The sequence below is a fragment of the Lepidothrix coronata genome, unplaced genomic scaffold (genome assembly GCF_001604755.1).
Source record: "Lepidothrix coronata isolate B3197 unplaced genomic scaffold, Lepidothrix_coronata-1.0 Scaffold8, whole genome shotgun sequence".
In the NCBI taxonomy this organism is placed as follows: Eukaryota; Metazoa; Chordata; class Aves; order Passeriformes; family Pipridae; genus Lepidothrix; species Lepidothrix coronata.
Window position 1 is genome coordinate 4604204 of NW_016690188.1, and position 6135 is coordinate 4610338.

A 6135-nucleotide genomic window follows, 5' to 3' on the forward strand; every position below is an offset into this window, starting at 1 on the left:
GCTTGCATGCTTTATTTTTTCCACAGTAGCCACCCAACACAGACTCACACTTACTCTGGTTGAGAGCATTCCCTCTCGTACCTACAGGGAATACCACATGCATATGCCTGCACAGAGGTACCCCAGCGAGCTGTAGGAGCACAGAGCTCACTGTAGGCTGATTTACCCATTCACTCAGTATCTCTACAGTGTGCTTCTGTGACAGCAGTCTAGACATACCCATATTGGTATAAGTCACCTTTATGTAAGTCTAACTACACACACTAGGGCTTTTACTGCTAATAAACTGTCTCTCTGTTTAAAGATCATATCCTTAACCAAGAGAGTCATATCATGCACACTGTTAAAATTCTTAGACCACACCTACAAAATATTGTGCAGAACATTCAGTGAAAGCACGCTTTCTTCTTTTGTTTAATTGGAAAACTCGTTAAGCAACACAATTATTAGTGGTTTATTAAAGGACTTTGAAGGTGGCACTTTAATGTAAAACTGGCAAGTGAGAATTCATGTTGTAGGACTGCTTCATGACCAGTTCCAGTTTCCATAGAAACAGTTAACGCAGTAAAAGGCAGGTAAGTAAAATGGATTTTTTAAAAGCAGTCAGTGTTTTTATGGTATCTTAAAAAGGTGAGTTTCCAAAAAAATGCAGCACCTGGGAACAAAAATTACCAAAGAATCTCAACATTCTGTTCTAGCAAAATGCAAGGTAATTGCTTTCCTGGTGAGGAAACAAAGGAACAGCTCTGCCTTCAGTCCCCGCCCTCTGCTTAGATGAGAGAAGAAATGAGGTTGCTTCGTGCCTCAGTTTCCCTCTTTTGTAAATTGGGGATAATACAGCTTCCTGTGCAGGGCATAAGCATCAATTTTTGTTAATCCTAGTCATTAAAAGAACTCTGGCTGTGTGGAAGAGAATGAATGGAGAGAAGCTGGAGTGAGACTTGGAAAAATTAGCTCTTGGATTAGAACTAATAGCTTTATCTTTTTCTGCCTCTCTTTCCATGCATATTAGTTTGCCTGTCTTGTCATCTTGCTCTCCAGGTCCTATGAGGCAGTGATGGTCTCCCTATTTTTATTTGTGTCGTATTTCTCACGGAATCCTATTCCCTGTTATGACTTCTTAGATGACTTCATAAAAACAGAAATCCAGATAAATTAGTTCTTAGTATTCTTGTTGTCAGATCTTTGGACTGTAAATTTATACCCATGAGGGTATGCACTTTACACAAACTACCTGGGAATGAAGCTTTACTTTCAGAGTAATAAATGAAAAAGTTAAAAATTGGCTACATGACTAAAAGCTGTTACTGTTGTGGATCTGTGCATACTTGTGTATTCCAGTGATGAACAGCATAAATAGAAAGAGTTGCTAATTCATTATTCAGAATGAGAATTCATCAATGAGCAGCCAGCGAGGCATGGAGCCACATGGAGAATTATGAGACAAAGTACTGAAAATCTGTTTGTCAAAGAAATGCAGTTTGGTTTACTTTGGGAGTAAGCCGATCCTGTGGCAAAGATTTGTATCTTTATACTTACCTCTAAATGGGAAGGGAGCGAGTTCAGATCCCATGGGCAACCTGAATTTTGAAACTTCCTGTCAGTGCAGTGCTTCGTTCTTTATTGCCATCTTTCAGCGCAGTTCCCAGTCCTCCTGCCCCAAACCTCCAGGCTAGTGAGCAAACAAAAGTTCAGCCACAAAGATAAAAGAATAGTTATAATAATTGATTACCATCCTCAAGGAGCCCTAGCATTACAACAACATTTTTGTGGATGCTTGCTGGCAGCAGGGAAATGCTGAGCCAGGGATCTTGAGTTTCATTCCCAGCAATATGCCTTGCCAGGCACAGAGGCTTTCCCCCTAAATTCTTTCATCTATTTCTGCTCTCCGCTCTCTCCTCTGACTCATTTCTCAGGCCTTTCATTTCATTCACAGTCTCATGGTTCATCTCTGCACCACAGATTGTGTCAAACCCCCTTCCTCTCTATTTTGTTCCCTTTATCTTTCCTAACTCAAATGTCCTTGTCAACATCTGGCAAAAAGTTTCAGTATAATCCCCTTGCCTAACTGACCTGGCACTGCTCACTGCCCCTTCTGATTCAAGCAGGCTCTCCTTTACTCCTTGTCTAGGCACCAGAAGCTTTCTTCCCCATGTGGTTTGCAGCAAGAAAGTGCTACAATTTCAGGAAAACAGCACTTTTTGCACTCCACGCTCCCAAAGACCCAGTAGCACCCTCAAAGATTCTAGTGGTGGTTTTCTTGCAGGCATCCAAGTACAAAGTAAATATAAACCACTCCTGTCTTGCCCAAACCTGAGCAAGCACAAGTCACGCCCCTGATAGAAGCTATCTGCCTCTCCCTGCCACTTTCATGTCCCTGCAGATCTTATTGCAGATATGATCTGTAAAGTTGATGTGAACTTTTAGGTTGTGTATCTGGCAGTAAGTGTGTCTCCTTTCAACCTGGGGTGTTTTTTTGTTTGTTTGTTTGTTTTTCCTGAGAAAGTGGTATTTTACTCTGATGTGATTATACTGTGTGTCTCAGCATTTGTCAACTTCTGTCCCATCACCCCAGTTGACTTGGGCCAATTCAGAAGGGTGAAGGACCCTGAGCTGTTCCAGTCTGGCACATTTTTAGAAATTGCATGCACTGATAGAGGAGGGAAGCCCAAATCAGTGCCTCCATTAAGGGGAAGGAAGAAAGTCATACAACACCAGGGAAACCACACGAGACAGTCCCAAGGAACCTGTTTTTGTAACTTCAGCTGCCACAAGAAGTACTCATTCTGCAGTGCTCTTTTAAGAAATGACTGGACTGTTTTTCCTGAAGTTTCCTCATACAGATTGCCCCAAGGCAGACAGTCATAATGGCAAACTGCAAATCAAACAGTTAAAATCTAGTAAAGCTGTAGCTTTACATTGGGGTACAAAGTTGAGCAACTGATTGTTAATGATGCCACCAGTCCATTCCCACTAATATCTTTTAAATGTGCAATGCAGACTATTCTAATCTAATCACAGTCATTTACAAGTTGAAACCAGCCCAGCTGAACAAGGTTGCCTGAGAATAGTATAACCAGGAATTTGCCAGTGAAAGAAATAACCTAAAGGAATGATTTTCAGCAAGTGTTGAACAGTGCAATGCCAATTAACCTGGCACAACATGTCCTACAGCTCTTGTTTTAGCTTGTTTTTTTGTTATTGATTGGAAGAATGAACACTCCTTCCCTACCAGCTAGAACTGGAGCTCTCTGCCACCTTCACATCTCTCTTCTGGGAACAAGGTAAGATAAATCACAAATGTATGTCATTGCAGCCAATGTGATTAAATGCGGTATGTGCCAAGTCTGTTATTGACCTGGAAAGTTCATGGTTCCTCCCAGGAGTGGAGACCTCATCCAAATATTACAATGATCTTTGGAAATAGGAGGGAGGAATCTTCCCTCAAATGTCTTCCCAACAGTGAAGTCACGCAAGCCCTGCAGGCCTACCTGATTCTAACATGTGCTCTTCTTGGCAAGATATGAAAGTCATAGAGAAATGAAAAGGGTGCTTGAGGTTGGGTTTTCCTCTTATTGCCAAAACTGGTCACTCACACTGAGAGTGTAGGGGTTGCCCTTGCATTTGTGTAAAACTCTTCTTGGCTGTAATGCCCACAAAAAACCCTCTGAGCTGTAACAAGCCAGCTGGTGTTCCGAAACTACTGCTTACACTGCTGGCTAATATTCTGTTATTGTTTTCTTCCCCCACCTTTCTTTTTTTCCCCAATAGCGTCTCTTGAACTTAATTCCTGGTTCAAAGTGTAGTCTCTCTCTTTGTCCTTTTGTGAGTACAGTGATCCAGGACAAAGAACAGGAGCAAACTGATACAGAAAAGAGTTTTTGTTGGAACTCTGAATGTAGGAAAGGATGAGAAATACAGAGGAAGCTGAAGGAGGAGGATTTAGCTCAAAGATGTTTGAAATTAGTCCCACTGAAAAAGGCTAAAGAAATAATTGCCTAATGATGCTGTAGACATCTGTTTCAGAACAGGCAGCAGGTGTTGCATGTAATGAAACTATTTTTGTTTGTACTACTTTACTTTCTGCAATTAGAAAGCAGAAGAGGAAATGAGATCAGGAAAACTGGAGTAAGAGAACATTTACCATTAACAGCAGGACAAATTTACGTAGAGCACAGTAGTATTTATATGCTCTTCCTCTGCCTTCCTTACACTATCCTTGAACAGTTCTGCTGTTCTGCAGAATATATTGTCCTTCCTAAAAGACCTGCACCTTGGGTGCTCAAAGTTAGATGCTAAAGTGAAATTTGGCCACCAGTATGGCTTTGAGGATCAAAATGTTCAGGATAATGTAATTGTCACTTACCCAGATGCTGTTATTAACTGATGGAAATGATCCTGAAGGTGAAGCTGCCTTTGTCTCACAGGTGGTTTGTGTGCCTCAGTCACTAGAGCAGTGGCTAAGACTCCCATCAGTGAAACTGTCTTTAGGCTTGCATCCCTGGTGCTGCATGGCCATAGCTTAACGCAGGTCTGGATCCAAATAAATGCCTGGAATTTTGTGGATGGTGTGTCTACTGCTCCAAACTGAAAATCACACCTGCATCAGGCCCTGCTAGAGAAACTACAGCTCCACTTTACACAAGACATCTTCTTTTTTGGGATGATCTCATTCCTTGTTCAAGTAATTAACATCCTACAGGGCATTTGGTTTTCTAAGCATCCCCACCACTGCCCTACAATGTCTAACCCCAGACTAATGTCTGGGGCAGAAAAAAAAAGCAAACTGTTTTTGTCTACCCATGGGACTGGTGTTGCTGGATATTCAAAAATGCTCTTTCTAAAGAAGTCTTTCAGCTGGGAAAACCACTTTTCTTTTGCATGAAGGTAACAAAACAAAATCAATGCATTCCACTGCTGAGTGGTAGAAGTTGCATGTTACAGATTTCTTCTTATAGTGCCAAGCTTGTGTGTTCATCACTTATGTTCAAACTGCACTTCCATGAGTAACTTTTCATAAGGTTTTATTTGTACATTTTTATAGTTCACAGTCTGTCAGTCAAATGTTTTCTGGTTTGGATATTGGCAGATAAATTCTTCTACTTTCTCTAGGGACTGTGCAGCCAAATAAAATTACTGTTTGGTTTCAGAGGGGGTTGAATGAGTAAAAATAGTGGACAAGGATAATTCAATTTTTAAAAGGAGTAGTGTAAATTTTAAATCTGGTAATATGGAGGACTTGGTGTCCATGTATATATACATAGAGGTAACATGGGAAGAAAATGTGAAGAACAACAGCTTCTTCCTAGATTGACTTTATTTGTAACAAGCCTGCATTTTCAATAATGGCTTGTGACATTTGCTGCAGAGGATAAGGCAGAACCAGTCTCAAAATGTGCTATTTTGAGAACAGTGAGAGTGACTGAAGACAGGGATAGCATCCAGGAAGAAACCTGGGGAATCCCAATCCAAACCTGTGATCGGTTTGTGAAACTTCAGCTGTCTCACACTTCAGTTGTGGCTCGGGCTTGCTTTATTTTTTTAAGCACATCAACAGATATATACAAAGCCTTCATAACAATGGAAAAGTATAAGGTGTGCATGGATGAATAACAGTGTGCAATTTGCTGCTACTGCCCTGAAGAGCGTGCAGTGCACATACTGTGACTGGAAATCCTTCATCCACAACTGGTAAGAGAGGACTGAAAAATAACATTAGTCGTGAAAGGGTTAAACTGTAAGATAGCTGCTTCAAGAAAAGGATAATCTATAATTTAAGTCCAGAGAGTGAAGCAGCTCTTTCATAATGTAAGTAAAAGCTGTTATGCCGTTGGGAAAGCATATACACTGCTTGCAGAAGGAATGATTATTTTGGTTTTTCCATTATACTAGATTGTACAGAGGGGCTGACAAAGCAGCACTCTCTGGTGAGGAGGCCGGGAGGGGAAAGGGCACAATACTGTGCTCTAGGAGGGGGGAGTTTCTCTGCCAGCACTGCTGCTGGTTCCTTTGGCTGCTTTCTACCATATTAGCTGGGCCTATTTATCTCCAGAGTGAATTTTATTTGAAAAGCAGCAATTTCCCAAGAAGATGAAATGCAATTGGCTTTTTAAAAAGTAAAAAAAAAAAAAAAAA